The 23,441-nt window shown below is 41.1% G+C and overlaps 1 protein-coding gene across 15 annotated transcripts in view; it reads right to left on the reverse strand.

Annotated features, from left to right (window-relative positions):
* The window catches only part of sox1a (SRY-box transcription factor 1a), an 88,178-nt gene that overhangs the window by 40,299 nt on the left and 24,438 nt on the right, over window positions 1-23,441 (reverse strand). For 8 of the 15 annotated variants that reach the window (XR_006405972.1, XR_006405973.1, XR_006405975.1 and 5 more), the window contains exon 3: window positions 9,195-9,303. The exons of 4 other annotated variants lie outside the window; for them this stretch is intronic. The gene's annotated coding sequence lies outside the window, so the exon portion shown is untranslated. Of the gene's footprint in view, window positions 1-5,154; window positions 6,006-8,154; window positions 8,190-9,194; window positions 9,304-23,441 lie in introns of those variants that run through there. 3 more of the 15 variants (XR_006405979.1, XR_006405978.1, XM_044365582.1) reach the window with 3 other exon arrangements.

Consider the following 23,441-nt stretch of genomic DNA (forward strand, 5'->3'; position numbering starts at 1 on the left):
GACCAGTATCCCTTCAGTGTTGGCACAAACGTTAGGCAAGCATTCGATCGCTTTAAATTCCGGGTAGAGATTGCAAAGGGCACAAATAAATGGGGTTTGCAGCTAAGCATTTGGTCTCATGTTGAGAGCTTGCACTACACATACAAGTGCACACTTATACACGAAGGACTGAAGCTGTAGCTCTGCTAACGTGTTGCTTTCACTACATAGGCTACATAGACATTGTGTAAGACTACATTATACACAGGGAAAAAAACTGCACATTGCTTCTGAGTGGAGCTGAAATTTCAACAAGTAGAAAATGTGTACCTTCACTGTTTTTTTTTAAAATGAAGAACCTCGTCTCAGGGCCATGCACCTCTCACTGCTGTGCTAATTACAACCTCAGGAAGGACTCAGGTGCTGCAAAATACTTCAGCGAGGGACGTCTGTGGCTGACAGTGCCTAGAAGGCCGTGTCAACCAGCCTCAATGGCTAATGAACAAACACAAGGATTTTCTCTCAGATTCATTATCGTCACAATGAATGAATTCCAGGTCCTTTCGGTTGTCGTTCTCAGCATATTATCTTCCCATCAGCCTGTCAATCACCTCAGCCCACAAACAAATCCCTATCTGCCGACACAAACATAGATGCACACACACACACAAATACAAATACATCCAAAGACGCACAAAAGACACACACACACACACACCCACAGAGAAAATCAGATCAGCTAATTAAGATGTGATGGCTGAGTGGGAAGTAAACTCAAACAGGGCTGGACAGATGTCTCACTCTGGTGACTTCAAAAGGGAAATAAAGAACACAGGGCCATGTAATGTGATTTAGATATAATGCTTCCAGGTCAGGGGTGATGGCTGAACCACTGGGCAGCGAGAGAGCAGCTGACAAGCGTGTAACTAACCATGACGGATGGGAATTCAATGGACTGCCTACTCTACACACTTTGAGCTAGACGGGAACAAATTATGTGGCTGACCACCTTGTCGGCTAGAGCAAAACAGAAGATTCATTTGTTCCTTAAATATTTTTTGACACATGTATAGGGTATAATCAAGTCAGAGAAGACGGTATTGTGAGGGAAATCCTCCTCTCCGACCCCACAATAGTAATGCCAAGTCACAATACAATGATATAATGATTAATGAGAAAGACATGCTTTACTGTTCCAGCATTTAAAATACATGACAATGGACAATGATGAGGCAGTTTCCACCAGTGACTTGAATGCTGAACTGGTGCATTTCAGTATTCTCATTTGTTAAGTAATCATATCTCCTTGGTATTTATTATGATCAAAATTTTGATTACAAGAAGAAAAAAAGAAAAAACAACCAGGGGTTGTGAATTTTTGGTTCCAACTGACACTGTCGGTAATTTGATTGGTGCAATATATTAGTTTTTAATATCACTTGAATTTCAATGGACATAAAGCAGAGATCTACACAGGTCCAATCAGTTCTGACCAACTAAGTCTAATCAGGACGAATCAGTCCTTTTACTGCCGTGGGTCTTGGTTCCGTGTGTCAGTATATGTATGTCTGGTACCCAAGTGGATCCAAGTATTCCGAATCAGCTCAGGTGGCACATCATAATCACAGTGGAAGAAAAAATGTCAGGAAATCATTTTCTTATGTAAAAATATGTACACTATTAAGTGATAATTATTTTTGGACTGGGTCTTATAGTCATTGGGTCCCCTTCGGATCAAATCTTGCTTTTTTGAGAATTAATTTATGTATGCTGGGTTCGAGTAGGTTTTCCATGGGTCTGTTTCAGATTAGGTCACCTTTTGAGCCCATGAAGACTTCTAACACACAGGCAATTAACCAAGCAGGGGGACAACACTGTTAGCTTACCTTTATTTATGATTTTACAACTTCATGTTGCGATTCAGATCAGGGGGTAACATATAGAGTGTTGAGATCACAGGACTCTGGTTGCTATGAGTTTTGACAGTGCATTCAAGTTTCCATCACTATCATGGAAGGGGGACAGCAAGCGCTAGCTGGATGCCCCCTTCTTTGTATAATGCAGGACAAACACAGCACTAAGTGGACAGGAGCTGCCAATGACTCAGTAGGCGTTGAAATACCATAAACAAAAGCTAACACTAGCCTAGCTTGCTTCCATTGTCTGAGCCCAAACTATGGATCCCCCCCAAAAACATGTGTCAAACGCCTTAAAACGGTACATCACGAGCGCTATATGGGCTCCTCGAATAGGGAAAAAAACACCTTGTATCAGCATTTGTGGGCTATAGGGCTATAACACAGTCTCTCCGACAAATTGCGATGTTGCATTTGTCATAATTAATGCAAATTCAAGAAATCTCTGCAATAGCTAAAGCAAGAACTTGAAATTTTGCAATTTTGTTGAATTACTGCTTTTCTGCATGAAATGGCCAAATCAACAGACCACTTGTGATTTGTACCAATTCATGTCATGGTAACTTACATCATCGCAGTGCTCATTCAGCAAGGATTCCGGCGTTAATGGATTTATTTTAATGGCATTATTGCCTGATTTTATTTGGTGCTAATGTTGAGGTGAAAGTTTATTTAATAAAGGCTTATAAATGGATCTCAAGTACAGTATTTTCTTTTTTACACAACTTTGAGCCGATGGTTTTTCAGATAATAAATTTAAAAATTAGTGCTGAAATATTGTTGTTTCTGTGATATGCAGTATGCTTTTTATCAAAGTAAGTGATTACATATGACTCTTCACTAGTAGTAGTAAAATCAAATTACTCTCCTTTGCTTGCAATTTTTCCACATTCCCACGATTTTACCTCAAAAAGACCACATAAAACAAAGAGAAAAGCCGCTGCAAAATCAAACATTTTTGGCCGCAATAATCACAAAAAAACTCTGTAAAAATCCTCTAGGGACTGTATAACATGCTCTACTAGGTAGTACATCACGAAGATTTACAGTGTGTCTTCTAGTAACACCAAACCCTCAGGTGTCAGTCAGCCGCTGCCATAGGTACCACATACCCTGTGGACTGAAGCTAACATGCTGATACCATAAATATGTCCAAAATGATTTCATGTTTCTTTTTTTTGTTTTTATTTTTTAATGGGCAAAAACTACAGTATCATTATAGTTTATATTTCAATTCACCATCAAAAAGAGAGGAGAATTTGGACTTTAAAAAATTCATGGTGATACTGTAGATACCTTGTCCTATTAATTGTCATGATCATGAACAATAAACCTACTAAACCATGATCTAAATAAACTATTATCCATCTTGCAATTATTTCTAACAAACTGCTGGTCTGTAAAAATTATTTGGGAACCCTCGGGTTTGAGGGACAAGCAAAAGACAAAGACATTTTTGAAGCTAAAGAGAAAACAGAGGTGAATGCAAAGGGGTGGAGAGCTGAGATGAGCTATTAAAATATAAGCACAGCATGCAGACATCAGTAAGGAGGAGGTGAGAGAAGAAATCAAAGCAATGAAGGGTTAAAACATTTCACCTATTATGCTCCCACTCTTCCACACACTCTGAGAAATTAAGAGGAGAAATTAGCAAAGCAATTACCACTTTTAATTGGACTACTTCTTCTGGTCTTGTCACAGCTGCATCCAGAGGTACACTTTTAAACCTCCTCGTACATGTCTTTTTCACCCTTTCACTAACGCTATTATTAATTTCACAAATTTCCATGGACCTCTTTTAGCCTTTGACACCCGAGCCATCGAGGGTGAACTGCTGTCAGCTTCCCCTAGATTATTATCTTCCATTCATACCTCTCTATCTTTCTCTAACATAGACTACGCCTTCTGTCCCTCTGTACTCCATCACTTTTTAACTCCTTATTCTTGAAGGGAGGAAACAATGGTGCAGTTGTTTGTGCCAGAGGAAAGTGGTTGCAATTAACAAATGAGCTTTAATGTTGTGTACAAAATCTTTTGGACAAACAACTGCATCAATGCAACCTCTTCACCACTTATGTTTGACCTTTAAAATCTGACTCAATCTACCTGTGCCATTTGATAATCATCATCAAGAGTCATTCATTCGTATGTTGTAGCTGATTTAAAGAGGAACTTTCTTTTTTTCACCACATAATCATATAGATTCTTGTTGGTATTATGTGAATACAGGTGATTTTTCCAACAATACACATATTATGCAAGAAAAGGTGTATGAAGCTCAAACATAGCTCTCTGGAGTTGAAGGTAATTTAAGCTAAATTCTGTGGCCACTCCTTAATGGTGATGAGGTATATTTCAGTTGTTAACCCCCCAATTGTGGTAGCAGTTGATGCACCACGTATAAAAAGAACATTTACTGATCTGCTTTTTTTCATGGAAAATACAGTGACAGTAATTTGGGTTGCTTACACAAAAATATTTTTGGAAGCGAGTTGAATTGAAAATGGCCTTATGTGACTAATGACTCTATCATCACCAAAGCTAAGGAGAGCCAACCATAGCTAACATTAACTTTTCCTGTCCTTTGTTAAACTTCAATGGACTCAAGACCATGAGGTGTGGACCTGACAAGAGTGTCATACTGATAGGGATCGGGACCTCCATGATCTTCCGGCTCATTACCATTGGAGGAGTGGGGACTCCAGTGGAGATAGATCATCCACCTCAATTTATCCTTCGCTGCTATCCATGCTTGCGAAAAGTGGCTGATTGTCATATACTATGTTGTCAAACATCCACCCAACCGTTTGCCCCACCTAACCCCACATTGCCTATTCTGACAGGGAGGATTCAGGCAGAAATTGAGGGTGTACATACCCTTTAACACTTGTAAACACAAACTCTGGGAAAAGGTAAGACAAAATGCCAATGATTTAATTGTTTAATTTGACAAAAAAAATTAGTGTAGGGGAGAGGGGAATGCCCCTTCCTCCACAGTGTCAGTAGAGTCTCACTTGCTCCTGCTCAACACTACCATCTTAAAGATTAATTGATTGGATTGATCCTGGAACGTTTCACTCGAGATGGAGTCAAACTGTATTTTTCACACAGGAAGGAGAGACAGGAGCATCTGTTGCCCCTGATAGCTTTGACTTATTTGACTTTTCCTGACACAGAAAGATGGGTGCCTGCTTTGAAGCCTCTCAGATACGTCAGCCACAATACGTTAGCCCGGGCTCACAGCAGTGATTCCCACTGGGGCCACTCACAGAATGTCCTGCCCTGATGGGCTGATGGGAATCAGAGGAAATCAATAAGCAATGATAGACTTCTGCAGTCCACTCAGCTAATCCTGTTAGTGATAGCTGTGGATTTAATCGAATGGTTGCACACACTACAGACACAGAGACAAGTGTATGTGTAGACACACATACGCACATTCACCTCCAAGTACACTTAACCCCATAACATTCTTATGGATAAGATCTGTAGATCTTCCACAGACTCTCTCTGCTGTCATTTTGTTGAGACAAGCAGCAATTTGAGAGACAATTGATTCAGTGGTTAGAGGAGAATCCGTCAATTTAATAAATCCTTTGCTCACAGTCCAAGCTGGACCAGATTGCGGGAACATTTTCATTGGAGCTGAAGACGCGGAATAAAGACACATTTTGTCCCTATGATCATTCGATAAAGGATCTCTTTTTTGATATGGAGATCAGTACAATGCATGGCAGTGTATGGGAAGCCTAGCAGAATTGGACTTCCTTTGACAAAGACGGTCTCCCCACATGCCGTATACATATCAAAGTGACATAAACCCTGATAACTACTCTCAGTACATGAGCCCCACGTATGTTGCAAAGTATTTCTGGGTTAATACTTTAACCCCCTCCCATGAATGAATAGACATTATAAAAGCAGGCCCCAGTGGCACATGTTTAAAGGTACATTAAGAGAGCACATCAATTGTAGATGACATAATCCCCCAGCCCTCTTTTCAGTCACTCTCTCACTTCCTTAATCTCTCCGTTCTTTAACCCTCATCTTCTAAGAGGCTGAAAGCTCCCTTCATCTTCTCCTCAAGCTAGCAGAGAAACCGCAAGCTGCCTGGGGAGAGAGGAGAAGAAGAGGTATTACTGAAGTCTGATTAAATTAACACTGTGATACAGATTTCTTGCCTTTTTCCTCTCTCTTCTCGCCTTATCCGACTGTGTGGCATCTTTGAAAATTAGATGAACTTGTTACACAAGGGTTTGCACATGTATATGTGTGCGCTTGTGCGTATATGTGCATCTGCTTTTAATTAATTATTCTTGTCTGTGTCATTAACAGGATCCATGACTTGGGATCCTGATTTGCATAGGTGTCTTTGATAAATAAATATAATTAGTAATAAAAGACTGGAGTGTTCTTCCCTCCACCTCGTCTACACCCTCTAACCCTCCGTAACCTCGAGCCTCATCCCACTCTCCTCGAGGCAGAAAGCGGAACCATCCCCTGTAGAAGTACTTTAATTACAAGGTTCCTACATCCAAATAACAAGAGGTTTACATAACTCCCGCATGAGCTGCTCATTATTCAGAAACTATTCTTGCTATCCCTGTCTCCCCCCTCTAATACAAATGGCGCACAACAATGTGTGGGCTCCCACAATGCACATCGTTTAAGTTAAAGAATTAAGAAAAGTTCACTTTGTCTAACCTTATATCCAATTTACCTCCTCCATGTGAACTGAATTCCAGCTCAGACACTGATTAAATTCAATCTATCTGAAGCTAATTAATCATTTCCATTGTGTCTAATATTGTCATAAGAAAGGTGCTTAGTTGACACTCTAATTCATACATGATGATCAGTACAATATGCCAACAGTAGCAAGAAGAAGAATCTAGATCTTTGGAGAGTATTACTTATATTCAATATGGACATTAACCATGACAATATATATGAAGATGATAGTATAAAAGGAACTAGCTTGAAATATATTCACTTTATGTCAAAGACTATAGCTGGCGTATGAGCCAAATCTACCAAAAGGAGTGCTTCTTCACCTTTTCAAGACCACAACGATTAAGAGTAGTTCCCAAATGAAGAATATAGTGTCAGTCACATATTTGCCAAAAATATGTACTTTTTGAAATGTAACAAATATAATTTCCACCCATATGCATCCACTTCACCATCCAACCTTTCTTCCACACACAGAATTTCACAGCATCTCCTTATATCAAATTTTATCCTAATTTATCAAAAAAAAAAAAAAAAAAAATTGGCCACCATATGGAAATTGTGCAATTTTATTACTTCTGGCCATTCAGTGCCAGAATCAATGCCATTGTACTGTTTCTTCTTCATTGACCCCCATCCTGCCTCCGCCCATCTGCTCCAACAAGGTGATGTTTATCTCCAGCAGGAGGAAATTAAAGCCTTGCTTCATGAGCTGCAGATATGCAAATTTTATACAGTGCAAATAGATTGCAGAGCTCCACAGTGGACGTTGTGTATTGGGCCGCCCATTGAGTCCCACTGATTTGAAACCCAAATCAAGAAATGAGGAATTACAAGACACACATGTGGCTTCCCAAAAGTCTAGACTTTGAGATATTACGGAAAATAAATAAAGAGAAGATAAAAAAATTAATGGTAGACCTAAAAATTAAAAAAACAGATTTTTTATTCAGCCAGTCCATCAGGGTAGATATGGTTTAATAACTCTTGTTTCTGTGCGGCCGATCTATTTGACCACAGGTGAATGCTTATCTGAAGCTCCGACACACGCAGCATGGAAATAAGTTCCTCTGATATCACCATTACATGGGATATGTATTTTCTTGAACTCACATTCACACTCTCACTCAAAATTGGAAAGTAATAGTTGCCATGCAAAAATGTCTTGCATTTGTGGAGTATGTAATTTTGATATGCATTAGTGTTATTGTCAGGCAGGGTATATGGGCTGTTTCCTTGTGTGATTGCAGGTCTGGCTTGTATTGTGGGAGGGAGGCAGACAGGAGAAGATAGTATTAAACCTGTCCTTGCCATTCCAATCTGTCTGCATGTTTCTCTTTATCATTCTGCAGTTTCTATCCACTTACGCTATAATTAAGTTTCCTGACCCCTGCCTTGCAGCCTTAACTAGGCATTGGGAAATATACAGCCACTGCAGATCTCTTAGCCTGATGCGCTCTCTCTCTCTCTTTCCCCCTCCGCCTCCCTCTCTCGTCTCCTTCCCTGTTTCTGAAAATCTCTCTCTCACCGTCTCTTTCTTTCTTTCTCTGAGTCTCCATGGCACTGTAATGGAATAAGAATTATTAATCGAGTAATTGTGTGGAACACATTAGTTTGCATTGAATTTCTCCCTCTCATTTTCGATGCTTGATTATCAGGCTATTGGCCAGACTCTTACCCCCCCCCCCCCTCCCTTCACCTCTCTACCCTCCACACTCCAAACACATAACACATGCCCACACACACGCACGCACGCACACACACACACACACACAAGCATGCACACACACACATGCATGCACACACACAGACACACCGGACTAGATCACACTTCCCTAAATGGCATAATCTCTCCCTCTTTCTTGTGTGCTTGCATGGACACACACCTACAATCTCTCTCTCTCTCACACACACACACACACAGTGTGCTGAAGTGTGTGTTTGCATCACACCTGATGCTTGATGTGTGTGTGTGTGTGTGTGTGTGTGAGGTGTCTTGTCTTGATGGAGGAAAAAAGCTCCTGGTGATGGGAGATTTTCGTAACGTCCCTTTAACCTCCAACCTGTCTGATAAAAACAGCCAGGTATACAAAAAATAACCTCCAGCACACATACAAACAAGAATTACAAAAATAGAAAAAAAAGAAAAAAACAAGAAAAAAAAAAAACTAACATCAGAGACAGACGTACTGGCACTGGCATTCATCATAAAAACCCCTCTTCAATCATAATTAGTCTAATTAATTTAAATCAGTGTTGGATGCCTATCTAAATACAGTGACAACACAAAATGAACATCCACCCTGCAGCACATAGCCTCAGCCTATACGTTCCCATAGTGAAACACACCCTCGTAGGATTAGAGCAGAAGAATAGGGGGATTATTATTTCATGACCTTTCAATCCGCTGCCTGTCAGGTTGAACTAAAGCCATATATGCTGCTGGAGGACTAATCTCCTTCTCCCTTTGTGTCCGCAAGGGATGTGTCATTTCTTTATCCCCTCTATCCAGATTTACTCCATAAAATAAACTTCCTAGCCTGATCTGATAAGAAGCCATCTCCTTACCGGGATAAGGCTGTGGTGCCTCGTCTCCCTGCTTCCCCGTAGCCGTATTTTTGGGTGTCAGATAACTCAGACGGGGATGGGAACAGTCAGGAAATGCCACTTTGTCTGTCTGGGAGCAGGTGACAACAAAACGACAGTGACTCTGATTAGAAAACACCCTCCTTCTCCCCCACCACCACGCGCTCTTTCTCTCTTTTTAAAAACCACCAAAATCACATATTATCAACACTTGCCAGGTAGTGTGTGAAACACAAATAAATTGATATTTGCAGGCGCACATACTAGACACCCTAAACTCGTTGCATCACAGACACACACTTATGTTGCTATTGTTATCATCCCATCTTAATTACTGGTAAGTCATCACTGCTCCAGCTATCAGTCTGATTGAGTCCGAGCCATGATCTGTTGATCTGACTGCTGCTGTGTGCCTGTCCTTTTCTCCCTGTTTCACTGCATGTGTTATTTTGTTTAATTATTTAATGGGCATGAGTCATATTTTAGCTGCTTCCTCAAAGCCACCACAGGCTGGAGGGCTCCGACTATTCAGGATATTAGATTTGATGCACACAAATATTTCAGGTATAAAGTGTACACTCCCATGTTGCCTAAAGGTCACAGGTGGCAAGAATGAGCATTATGGATACATGCAGCAGTAAACTCCTGCTTTAAAAACTTTTAAGTAGAAAATAGAAATTATCATTCACCCTGGAAAATTAAACGCAGGCCTACAACAAGCACTCGTTGCTGCAGGGACTGCTGCATTTCTAAGTATTAAAACTGATTTTGTGATTTAGAAAGTTGTTTGTTTTTTGGGTTGTTTTTTTTTTGTTGTTGTTTTTTTAATTAAAACTAGGGGGTGACTCAATCACGGACTACACGGAGCCATTATTTGTCCCCACTCCAAAGCCTTCACTATTTGAGATGAAAATGCTCTTGAGGAAAACACGTGAACCAAAAATAAAATAAATGCTTGCTGACAAATAAAAAACAAATGTCATGCTGTGCAACAATCAGCGTCAGAGTCGATTTTCAGCAATTAAATATCAGTACACTGGGGGCACAAGCTTGGGGCTGAAGAGAGTGAAATGTATTCTACTGGCTATTTTCTTAAGTGGAGAAACTATGATGAGGTGATGGAGAATATTATATTATGCCTAATCCTGAAAACCAAATACACCTTTAACACTCCTACAGTGATTTTGAGCTTTATTGATTGATTTTCTCTTATGATATTCAATGATATTTTATAGTTCAGCCTATTGTTTCTCTCTATAAAGTCTTTAAAAAAAAATCTGCGTTCATTTAGTTCGTTTTCTCAGTAAGAGACTGTGGAGACTATTACAGGCACTCGAATTTACCAATTTAGCCCAAGTTTAAGTGTTCGCAATCCATTGAGAGCCATGTAAGCCTGAATAGTCCTCCTGCATGCTCGGGACATCTCGCCGCGGTCGCAACTTAAAGCACCTTTGTATCAGCTTCCTTTGATTTCAGGCTACTGTTCCTCCTTATTCGCTTGTTCCTCGCCTCCTGTAACTCTGCACGGCATTATTGCTCTGATTGGCACGGCGCAACATTTCTGCTCGTCTGCAAAACAGGATCCCCACGCAGAATAACGTCGCCGGCTTGTTATTTCTCCCCTACACGCTACAATTGAAAGGCAGGTGCACTTTTCGGGAAAGCAGTTGCTATTTACGCGCATGCTGCAAAACAAAAAATTGGTTTAAAATAGAGGAAAAATAAGCGCGAAGGAATATAAAAAAAAAACTCCAGGCTATCATAAAAGAGACAAAAATGTCTCTTTTAAAATGTCAGAGTTATGGTGATAAGAATCTGAGGATGCAGGGAGGACTTTGGTGAGAAGTGACTAATTACCCTGTGGACCGTCCTGATAGTGGAGAATAATTAGATTCACACAAAAGACCCTAAACCAGCATCTGAATAAGAAGAGCAACATTCTCAATAGAAAATTTAATTTGATTTTGTTGCGAGTTCCCTTCGTGCACTCGAAAGGGAAAGTGAGAGAAAGCATTATAAGGACAAAACAAAACCAAAAAAAAAAAAAAAAAAAAAAACGTCTCCCCGGGACGGTTTCATGCCTGATTTGGTAGGAAAAAAGCTGACAAAACCCAACGGTAATCAAAAGACGAGTGTACGGCCTACACGGTAGTTTATATATTCACAATTAGAGGGCGATTAGATAGAAAAACATATTGACTAAACATGGATTAAAATTAATAGTCTGGCCTATGATGACAGCTCTGACTAAAAGTTATTGTTCTCATTTCATAAGAAAATTGGTTAAAAATGCAAACATGTTCATAAATATTTTATCAATTTAAGAAAATATCTTGCCTCCCAATAAATGCGTTTAATGGATCAGAGAATAAAAATATTTAGAATTAAAGAATAGAGTAAAAATGGAAATGAAGTGAGGTTTTATTGTGAAATAAACACACACAAATACAAATTTCAAGGCCACACAACAGACAATTATATATATTATAACATTTTAATTTCTTAAAATGAAAAAGCTTAATTGTTGAAGAACATAAGTTACATTACAAAATTTAAGAACTGCATCCAGAGGACGGTCTGTAATGTAGATGGTGAAATATAAATAAAACAAACAAAAAAAAAACTGGGTGAAATTGATGACTATATCACACAAGAAAAAAATATTCTTCCATTATTGTGTACAACATCCATTTTTACAGCCTATAGACAGGCATGTGCTAACTATGTAGGCCATACTACATGCAAATGGTGTAAGAGTGCTTTAGAAGATTAGAAGATAGACACCCGGCCCATAGTGGGCTGAGAGGAGTGGGCTCTCCTCCAAGACTGTGTCCTATCTCCTCAGGACTGGAAAAAGCATCCTAATCCTTTACCTTTCATAGTGATCTAAAGCCGATTTAAAACTGTCACTACCCTAGTTTGTGTTTATTTCATGTTCATCTGCAGCTCAAGGCGATACTCTGCACACCCACTTATGACATGAGCAAAAAGATGTGTGTGTGTGTGAGTGTGTTTGTGTGTCTGAGGGAGATGGAGAGCAAGAGACTACCGAATAAAGACAGAGCATTTGAGGGTGTCCGTACAGTTAACTGACCAGCAAATGAAGGAATGTCCTGCCTGTCTGTGTGTGTGAGATCTGGCTGTATTAATTATGTTTCTTTTTTCTTTTTATGTGTTCAGACTTTTGTAGTTTTCATCTCAGACATCCACCTCTTCTTTCATGTATCGTACAACAAAACCAAGCAGCTAAGCTTGAATCCACTTCAAAAAATACCAAAAGACACTAAATCAAGCACACAGCATCACCTGACCTCACATCTCAGGAACCTCTTAATGAAGGCAGGTGTGCTGAAACTGAGAACTGTGAAAGACGCCATGGAGATACAGTATCTTTTGGTTATTTTGTTTAGTTTAATCTTAGTTTTGTTTGGTGAATTTGTTTATCCTCCATTGGTTTTGATTTATTTGTAAAGGCCTATTTATTTTGGGGAATGTTTGTTTGGGGTCTTCATTTAGTTTATAGCCTAACCCAACAACTCTCAGTACCCATTCAAACCCCTGGACCACCCAAATGAGGCAATGGAGGCCCAATTTACTAAATTGCTAAATGCAAGGAAAGCAAAGCTTGAAAAGTTAACAAGCAAAAGAAATTGTATTGAATGTCGCCTGATTGATTATATAAACATCAAGGAAGTGCAACAACTTCAGTGTTTGATGTTCTTATAAGTGAATTCACAATCTTGCATTATTCAACACAAGAAATGATGTCTGAGGAGGAAAAACAGGGTGAACATAATGACTAGTATTTTCCCTAAGTTACATTATTTCAAGAACTTCCAAGTGGCAGTAAAGAAATGGGTAATTAAAGCTTCAGCTTGCATTAAAGATATGTCTGAATCTGCCACTGAAACTCAACATGAGGATATTTCTACAGTTTCTGTTGGAATGATTAGTAGATCTAAAAAATACTCATCCAGCAGCAAGTCCTCAACAGCTTCCTCTGCCCGCAGAAAGGCTGAGACTGAGAGGGAAGCACTTCTTGCATGAGCCGCTGCTTTAGACAAAAAAACACGCTTTGGAAAGAGAAGAGGCAAAGCCAAAGCTGAAAAAGTAAAATTAGCTCTTGAAACTGATATTGCTGCAACTACGGCAAAAATACAGATATTAGAAAAATGGGAGGAAAGAGACTTTGCTGTAAAACAAAAAGCAATCAAAGTATGGTCCAACCCCAAGGAAGAAGTCGCAGGTGATGATGACAATGATGATGATGATGGTGGTGCTGATGATGGTGGTGGTGGTGGTGCTGATGATGATGGCGGTGGTGAGGAAACTAATTATGGAGCAACATCTTCAAAAGGACCCTGCCAATCTCGACATTCATTGAGGAAGTTGGATCATGATGTCTTTAGTGATGATGAACTGGAAACGCAAAGAAAATGCTCACAACTTGAGCATTAGAGGCCTTCAAGCCACAGACAACTTGAGACATGATGGACGCTCAAGTACAACACTAAATGATGATGTGAAAAGGGGTGAGCTGTTCCGAAAAGAGAAATCCCAGTGTTTCAAAGGAGATCCACTGCAGTACCTCTCTTTCATATGTACATTTGAACATGTTGTCAGAAGCAAAACTGATCATTTTCATGACTGCTCGTTTTTTTCTTGAGCAATTTACTGAAGGACGTCCCAGGGAGTTTGAAGTTGTCAGTATATGAAAAGAGGCTACCTAGAAGCAAAAATACTGCTCCAAGAGAACTTTGGAAACGACTTGTTAATAGCAACTCTGCTTAGAAAAGTTTCTTAGCTGGAATGCTATTAAAACGGAAGACGGGACAGGATTGAGTGACTATGCACCATTTCTCAAGGGTTGTTGTAACACCATGCAGGATGTGGAATTTGTAGAAGAGATAAATAATACTTCAAATATGAAAAAAGTGGTGTCAAACCTTCCTTTTAAGCTTCAAAAAAGATGGATAGCTGCATATGATCATTATGAGAGGAACAAAACAAGAGACAGATTTGTTGACCTTCTTAAATTCATTGAAAGACATGCAAAAATCGCATTTGACCCACTCTTTGGAAATATTCAAGAGACTGAACCTAAGAAAGATTTTGAAACAAACAAGCTCACTGCCAGCAAGACCAGCCATGGCTACAAAGGCAGCAGCTTTGTCACTGTAGCAGAGCCTGGAGTCAAGAAGAAGATACTTCCAGTGCTCCAATCACAACTCAAAAGTCATCAACTGTACATAAGTCTATTCTGCACAAAAGACCGTAAAACAGAATCCTGTCAAAACAACAAAAGGCTTCATAAAAAGAAAATTGAATGTCTTAAGTCACAAGGCATTTGTTTCAGTTGTCTGACCAATGGTCATCTGAGTGAGGACTGTCAGAAGAGACAAACATGTCAAGTTTGCTCCAAAACTCATTCAACTATTTTGCATATTTACAGAAAAAATAGTGACACTATAGAAAATACACAAAAAATATCTGTGAGCAGTACTTTGGTTTCTCGTGAAGCCAACAGTGTTACTGGGGCCAGTAATGAAAGCACAACCCTCTCCATTATCCCAGTTCAAGTCAAGCTATCAAATTTCAATAAAGTCATTCAAATCTATGCATTCCTCGACCAAGGCAGTAATGCATGTTTCTATACAGAATCATGAAAAGGTAAAAAAGGAAGAACTAAAGGGAGCAATAGAAGAATCCAACCAAGAACAATGAGCCAGGTAAAACAGTCAACACTACCATTCTGACAGGTATAGAAATCGACAGCATTGATGGAAGGACTTTTATGCACTGCCGAAAATGTACCCTCAAAACCAAATTTCCATCACAAAGGAACACATACGCACACAATCTGCAATTGAAAAGTAGAGTTACCTGAATGAGGTCAAACTGCCTCAAAATAACGCGGATATCGGATTGCTGATTGGAACTAATGCGTATAAAATGATGGAACCTTGGAAGACAATTAATAGCCAGGATGGCCTTTATGCAGTCAAACCTGTCTTAGGATGGGTTATCAATGGAGTTATAAATGAGAACAATTGCGCAATGGAAAGTAACTCAAGTGTGACTGACAACCATATTTCCATTGTCAAGCTTGATGAACTTTTGACCCAGCAGTTCAACCATCATTTCCCAGAGCAGAACAGGCGGAAGGAGGAGGAAAAGGCTGAGATGTTCATAGAGGACAAAAGGTTTTTACAGATCATGACCAACACTGCAGAGCTCCAGAACAGGTATTATCAACTAGCCTTGCCTTTCAAGGAGGATAATGTCATCATACCAAAAAAATCACCCATTAGTAGAGTAACGACTTACGCCACTGTTTAAGAAATTAAACAAGAACCCAAAGTTTCTTGATTAGTACACGTCATTCTTGGGGGGAGTAATAGAAAAAGGTTATGCCGAGATTGAACCGCCAACTTTCATGTAAACAGTGTCATTGCTCTTGTCAATTAGATATATTTGTCTTTTTAGAAAATGGAAAAGCATGGTACCTACCACACCACGGGGTATATCACCCAAGAAAACACAGCTTAAGAGTCATATTCCAATGCTCGGCATCATTCCAAGGAGTCTCCCTTAACAGCAAACTTATTCAAGGACCTAATCTCATGAACACCTTGTTAGGAGTCTTGCTTCATTTTGGAAGGAACCAGTTGCAGTCATGGCAGATATTGAAAGCATGTTCCACCAAGTCAAGGTTCCACCTGCACAAGGACTTCTTGTAATTCTTATGGTGGCCAGGAGGAGATGTTAGCAAACCCATTACTGAATACAGGATGACTGTTCATTTGTTTGGAGCCATGTCATCTAGCTGTGCAAGTTCTGCTCTGACCGAGGCTGCTGAGGACAATAAAAATAATCATTCTGCTGAAGCAATCGATACTGTCAAAACTAATTTTTATGTTGACAACTGTTTAAGATCCATGTCTTCTGAGGAAGAAGCCTGTGTCACTGTGTAAGATGTTTGTGCCCAAGTAGGGTTTCAATTGACTAAGTGGATAAGTAACAGCAGAGCTGTGCTTATGTCAATACCGGAGACTGAAAGAGCTGAAAGAGGTAAAAATCATAGACATGGAGAAGGACAACCTGAGGTTGAAGTTACCCTGAAACCCCAGCCTCTGACTAGGTGGGGTATTTTTAGCGCAGTTTATCTTCAATGGCTATGGAAGAAGAAAGAAAGCATCCAGCCATTCTCCCGAAAAATCACCATGTTTCCAAAATCCTGCTCAGAGACATTTATAATGAAGTTGGACACAGTGGCAGAAATCATATCCTATCGAGACTGAGACAACAATACTGGATCCCATGTGCAAACACTCTTGCAAGAAAAATATCAGAATGTGTCACCTGTCAACATTTACATGCCAATGTTGGAGAACAAACAATGGTGGATTTACCAAGGGATGAAATTACACCTGACCATCCACCATTCACACCAATCATGTTGGTGTAGACTACTTTGGCCCAATAGAAGTTAAGAGAAGATGCAACATTGTAAAAAGGTATGGAGACATATTAACCTGCCTTGCCAGCTGAGCAATACGCCTGAAACTGGCTCATTCAATTGATACTGACGTGTGTATTAATGCATTCAGGCGCTTCATTAGTAGGAGAGGCCAAGTCAAAGAAATCCAGTCAGACAATGGAACCAACTTCATTGCAACAGAAATGGAATTGAAGGATTCCATAAAGGAATGGAACATCAACAAAATAGAAAAAAACACTCTAGCAAAAGGGTGTTTCATGGATGAACCCACCCGCAGGTGCACCCCACAGTCGTGTTTGGGAAAGGCTTATTCGCCTTGTAAAGAAAAAAATTGTCATCGATTTGCAGACAACAAACTCTTGATGACGAGGAACTTCAAAAATGTTGTGAGGTAGAGGCTATACTCAACAATTGTCCATTACCTACAGTTTCAGATTATCGTAATGATCTTGAGCCACTTACACCTAACCATCTTAGATAAGGGAATACTTACCGTTGATACAACAAAGACAAAAAAACAAAAAAACACGTCAGGAGAAATGTTGTGGAAGGAGACATTGTAGTGATAGCAGACTAATGTGCCCCACGGGTCTTGGTTGCTTGCAAGAGTCTTTGAAACTCAACCCAGGGCAAGAGGATTGGTGTGATCTATACTTGTGATTACAAAAACGAATACAGTGGAATGATCAATCAGCAAATTATGTTTGCTAGTGCCAGCATCTAAGAACAGACAGACTTCAACGTCCACAACAATAGGGGCCAGGGTCTTAGAGCCATTTTTGGTATGCTCTTATAATTTGCTATTGTTTTCAATTATTTCAATATAAATAGTTTGGTGGCACCAAGTGGTAGTTTTTGGTGCTAATCCAAGCGCACAGCATCACCTGACCTCACATCTCAGGAACCTCTTAATGTAGGTAGTTGTGCTGAAATTGTGGACTGTGGAAGATGCCATGGAGATACAGTCTTCAACTGCCGCATGTTTTGGTTATTTTGTTTGGTTTAATCTTAGTTTTGTTTGGTGAATTCATTTATCCCCCAATGGCTAAGATTTATTTGTAAAGGCCTGTTTATTTTGGGGAATGTTTGTGTGGGATTTTGATTTCCTTTATGACACGACAGTCAGCCAAAGCAGTTTATAGTCTAACCCAACAACTCTCAGTTCCATTCAAACTCCTGGACCACCCGAATCATTGTGGATCATCAAATCTTGAGTAACAGTTACCCAAAATATAGCGCGTTGATCATGTCATGTCGTAGTTACGGTTTTTAAAAAAACTGTCCTGACTCACGGTTGAAAACGTAACATTCGTGGTTGGAAACGGGACACGAACAGCAGTCTCCTGCAACAAAGTCCACTTTTTGCCATCCATCTATCTAGCCAAGCGCCACCTCCAAATATGGAAATTTGTCACCTTATATAGCCCTCATCTGAACTGCGTTGCTCCCGGTCACAACTACTATGACCGCTAGATGGCGTGTGTCACTCAAACGTAACTACAGGTCATTTTTGGCGATTGAATTTCTGACCTATACTGTCATTTTTCTTGGGAGGATGGGCTGAAAAATACACACTCCCACTCCCAAAATAGTCCAGAAGAGAGATGAGCGAACACAGTCTCACATACACACACGCACACACACAGGCGTACACGCACACGCACACACACACACACACACAATACCACAAACCAGTAGGCATGTAGGCAGACCACCTTCCTCTCCCTTCTGCTCCTCAAGGCCTTACTGTATTATTCTGTAAGCAGCAAGAGCCCAGCATTGACAGAGCTAATCACTGAAGGCAAGCTCTCTCTCTCTCTCTCTCTCTCTCTCACACACACACACACACACACACGTAGGTACACAAACACACACACACACACACAGACGCAGAATGATTGACACACAATGGCAGCGAATCTATGCAGTGCCCCCCGTCTTGCTTTTTGCTTTCTCTCTCCCAGCTGAAAAGACAAGAGGGGGGTTAGTGTGTGTGTGAGTGTGTGTTGGATGCGTGTGTATGTGTGTGGGGGGTGGGGGGGATAAAAGGAGTGATGTCCAACAAACCAAGGCAGAGCCAGAGGAGAAGTGAAGACGGCAAAAGATGAGCTTGTGACTAACGCTGTTGCTATACTCGTAATCCCTCCTCGCTCTGTCAGGTGCAGTAGCCAATCTGGAGAGAGTCTCAACCCCTCTCACATGAATATGATCTCTGTGCTGGCTGAAGCCCAGTGAACCACTGATCCTGTTATCATCTCACCGGAGAGAAAGAGAGCAGAAGGAGAAGGGGAGACAGGGCGAAAGGGAAAGGAAAGAAGGGATGTGCGTTGTTTATTCTCTAATCAGGCCTCCTGTGTCATCCACCAGCACTTTGTCTGCCCATAACCCCACTCACTACACTCAGTAACTCCATCATTTTTAACCTAAAGAGACCTCTTACAATGATATATCATTTGTCATGGCTGTAGCTCTGGCGATAGAGCAGATTGGCCATTAATCATAAGGTTTTTGGTTCAATCCTGTGGCTTCGGCTGTAGACATGTCAAAGTGTCTTTGAGCAAGAGACCGAACACTAAGCCAGAATACAGGAAAAGGGCAACAAAGACTGTATTTTGTGCTGAGGTTTAATGTTTGATGTTGTTTTAATGTCAAACCATCCTCTCTTTAAGGAATCTGACATCTTCCCCTCTGGTCAGAGATACAGGTTTCTGAAAATTAGGTGCAACAGGTTCAAGTTTTCATTTATCTCATGTGCAATGAATGACTGAACTCAACCCCAAATTGCATGTGTAGGGTACTTCTGGATAAAAGCATCTGCAGGGATTGGGTGACAATTCAATATTATAGTTTATTGACTCAGCAGAATCATATCATGACCATATTTCTCTAAACAAAGTATTCCTAGAAGGCTGTAATTAAAAAAAAAAATTAGTTGAATTTGGTTTACATCTTTCAGAGAATTGTAACACATAACAGTGGAGCACCGTTCTAAACATCAGTTTGATTATTTTACGCGTGATTGTGCATATTTGTCACATAGTGATACATCTCGAAAAAATCCTCAGTGATATGGTGACGATGTTTTCAACCATTTTGCGCGTCGCATCTGCCAGAATGGATGTAATGCAATCTTGATTTATTCATTACTGTTTTGACATATTTTCTGTCCGCCGTGTGCTGGTTGCCCAAGGTGACAGGAAGCGGTTTGGTTAATTTAAGAGTGGACAGCACTCCAGGCTCAACTCACACACTCCTGGTATTGTCATAAGCACCACTCCTACAACACACTCCCTCAAGAGTCATTTCCCTCTGTTTCTTAGGACATGGAGGGCCAGGCCATGCCCTCCCAGGCACTGAAGCACACTCTCGTGATTCTGACATGGCTATGTAGATGGAGAGACGCACACAAGTCCACCATCTCTGCATAGACTCATCCTGATAGCTTACAGATAACACTTTCAATTCAGCTTGATGTTATCATTTTCCTTTTCTTAGAAAAATATGAACCTGTCACATGGAGTGCCTTACAGATTTGTTATATAGTTCCATGGTAGATAAATCCAACAATAGGGGCCAAGGCCTTGCCCCCTTGCATGCAGAGTTTGCAGGACTGCGGCGCTAATCAGTGGGAGAGGATCACATCTGGTCTGGCAGCAGCTGCATCACTGTTTAGAAGAGCTGCCAGCGTGAGAAACATACAGGTCGATTTCCTTTTTTCCGTGGACAGAGTGGGTGTTCTTAGCATTCATTTCTTCGTTCTCAGTCCTTTTCTTTGAGCTAGCCAATTAACCTGGGAGCAGTGCACTAATGAGTTCCCTCTGGTGGCTCTGCATCGTTCAATGGAGGAGAAGGAAGAGCAGGGTGAGCCAAGAGGGGAGCGAGGAGAGGGGTCAGGGAGGGATAGCACAGGGCTGCTGCTGGGGCTGGGGGGGGGGCGGTGGAAGGTGCAGGCATGGCAAAGGCAAAGGGGAGGGTAAGAGAGTTTTGAGAAAAGGGTGAAGAAGGGTTGATAAAGGGGTGAGGAGAGAGGAGGGGCGAGGACACAGAGGCTCAGGGCAAGGAAATATGGGATGGGTTGATGCAGAAGGAGAGGGGACAGAGCACCATCCAGTTGGCCACTACGGGCCTATCACCAAGACATTGTCAGCCAGACAATGGGCTTATCAGCCTCCTTTTCACACCAGTCTGATTAACTGGGAGGAATGGGAGGAAGAGGAGGGGAAGGGAAAGGGTACGTCCTTGTACCAGCCCAGTAAATGTCAGAATGGGCTAAGCACCCGGAAGAGCCTCATGGATCGAATAAAAAAGGGGACAGTTTTTAACCAACATCCTCCCTGCATACGTATATACACTTTAGCTGTGTTAGCATTGGAGGGAGGTTCCACCACAATAAATCTACAACCTTTGTATCTCACTGACCAGATTAGAAAAGGAGTGATAAGCACCTTTAAGCACCATTAGCTAAATCTGTGTGTGTCATCAGTCACAGAAACACCATGAAGCACAGTGAGGTGCAGTACATAGCCATGTAAGCAGATACCAGGTTTCAAGGAGGATAGAAACAAGAACAGTAAAAAACAGTAGAAAAATTGTTTCTCAAAAGAATCAGCATTTCATATATTTTTGTTTTTTTTGCCTGACTTCATTCTTGCAGCAAATAATGAGGGAAGTAGTAGAAGCATAATTTTACTTTCTGTCCAAAATATTACACTTAATACTTGACAAAGCAAACCCAATCACACCTGTGAAAAGTAAAAAAAAAAAAAAGTAAAACATTAACAGAAAGATATTACAAAACTAAATGAAACCTGCTTGTGTGAATGTATTCGTCTTTTGGTGCTTATTGATGATTATTGATTATTTATGTGCTTGTTTACATGTGAGTCATGCTGCTTTGCAGCTACTAACACATATTTGATCAAACTGGCCTTGCTTGTCAGCCACACATTTCAAGCTTGGCGAGCCCTACAGACCAACAAATGACTAAGAGCAGGCTGCAGCAAAATTGTTTGCGTCTTTGTTCAATTAGTCTCCCATATTGATCCTGGCTTGTTTGTTTACTTACTGCTTCCCATTTGTACGCCCTTGACAGCCATCTGTCACACAGAAAGATATTTGAGAGAAGGGAGGTAGGAGGTGACAGAGCGGGAGGGAGAGTGATTTAGAATGTGAGTGCTAAGATAAAGGTGAATGGAAAAAACTTCAATAGGTTATGAGAATGAGATCTTTAGTGAAACAGAGCTTGAAATGTTTTTTCAAAGTAAATCTTTTTTGAAAATATGAATTCCTAATCCAACGAACCTATAAAAGCTTATGTTCCTGTTGATCAGTGATTCCAATTCAGTGCGGAGTGCTATAAAAACCAATGCTTGGAGCAACAAGTGGTTCTTGCTCTTCATTTCCTTCTTTTTTTTTCTCCAATTCTTTTTCCAGAAGAAAAGATGCAGTAATTAGAGGGTAGACCAGGTGGAAGTACACAACTCAAGAGCCCGGCGCTAGCTCACCCTCTCCTCCACAGGAAGATGGGAAGAGGGAAATGTGGAGGAGGGTAGAAGAGGGTGAACATGACTGGAGAGGAGAAAGTGGCAGAAGAATACGTCTAGGTAAAAACGGGGAGAGGGGAGCAGCAGCCGGGCTTGGGAGCATATTGGGTCAAAGAAAATAAAATGTGTCATTTAGCCAAAGAAAGAAGATGAGAGCAGTGTGCTAGACAGCGGGGGAGGGGGGTGGGCTGGGACGGCTGGGCGAGGTGAAGGGGAGGTGGAGGCGAGGTTAGCTGTTAAATACAGTGGGGGTCATAAGAGAGGGGGTGGATGCCCACCGTGATACAAATGAGGGTCTGCAGGCAGGGGGCCCACCCACAGTACAACTTGGCCAACAAAGCTGCTTCTGTCTTGGCCTCCCTCCTCCACAGACCTCCTTGAGTGGGCAGGATTCCATTAGCAAGCTGCAGAACCTGGGGTCTATTCAACCGCCTGTCCGGGCCTGACTGAGTGCATTTGTGAGCACGCAGACACACATGGCACATGCGCACATACACAATGACCCACACACGTGCTCATCAAGCACACATGCATGCACTCATTCACAGTCACTCACTCACACACATACACAACACCGCTAATTAATCCTCAGATTACCCAGCCAATTATTACCACACTTGTACTAATTAGAAATTATTTAAAGCATTTCCCAATTAGGGTTTACATGCTCAGTTGGGCAGGAGTCTGCCTCGATAAACCAACTGGTTTTATAGCGGGGGGAAAAAACGGCAAGCACATTTATATACACATGTGCGCGCACACACATACATTTCTGGATCTGTCTGTGGTAATCAGGCCGTCTCAACGAGTCCCTCTGTTAGGACGAGGGGGATGAGGACAGACAAGAGGAAGAAAGAAAAAGAAATAAAACAACAAAAGACATGCCCCTTCAGTGCTGCAGCAATACTGTAGGTCGCTCTTGTTAGGGCTGGGGACAGTGATTAGGAGGGGGCCACAATAAGACCTGCCAGGAAACACATGCCAATTAGGTTACCAGGAGAACCACGGGCCCTCATCGCTATGGGAAACCCACGAGTCTCTGCACCACACGGCCCCCCTCACATACACACACACACACCCATGGCCTCATCCTCTACCTTTTTCAACCCTTTGATTACATTATGACATGGATAAGGGGAGGCCAAGGGGAAAAAAAAAAGAAGGTAGAAAAGAGGAGATGACACT

The sequence above is a fragment of the Thunnus albacares genome, chromosome 11 (assembly GCF_914725855.1).
Source record: "Thunnus albacares chromosome 11, fThuAlb1.1, whole genome shotgun sequence".
Lineage (NCBI taxonomy): Eukaryota > Metazoa > Chordata > Actinopteri > Scombriformes > Scombridae > Thunnus > Thunnus albacares.